The following is a 261-nucleotide window of genomic DNA, read 5'->3' on the forward strand; positions in this document are numbered from 1 at the left end:
CGCCAGGGCTGGGACAGGTGTGCCCCCCAGCCCCAGCCCCTCGCTGCACCAGCTCCACCACGCTCAGCCAGAACACAGCACACAGTGTCCCACGCCTGACCCCCTCCTTACTAAGGCTTTCAGATGAAACGAGGTTGTTCTCTGGATGCCAAAGGATCCCCCCTCCAGAGCAAGGGCACGGGGAGGTGGTCCCTGCCCCCTGCCTGCATGAACCACAGCTAATCTGCCTGTCTCCCAGCTGTCTGTTTCACACAGGCAGCT

General features: G+C 62.5%; 1 protein-coding gene across 1 annotated transcript in view; it reads right to left on the reverse strand.

The window, feature by feature from the left end:
- The window catches only part of PCSK7 (proprotein convertase subtilisin/kexin type 7), a gene marked incomplete at both ends in the record, with an annotated part of 11,394 nt that overhangs the window by 4,710 nt on the left and 6,423 nt on the right, over positions 1-261 (reverse strand). The gene's annotated exons all lie outside the window — the stretch shown is intronic.

This window comes from Nestor notabilis, unplaced genomic scaffold, assembly GCF_000696875.1.
Source record: "Nestor notabilis isolate BGI_N333 unplaced genomic scaffold, ASM69687v1 scaffold22203, whole genome shotgun sequence".
NCBI classification, from domain to species: domain Eukaryota; kingdom Metazoa; phylum Chordata; class Aves; order Psittaciformes; family Psittacidae; genus Nestor; species Nestor notabilis.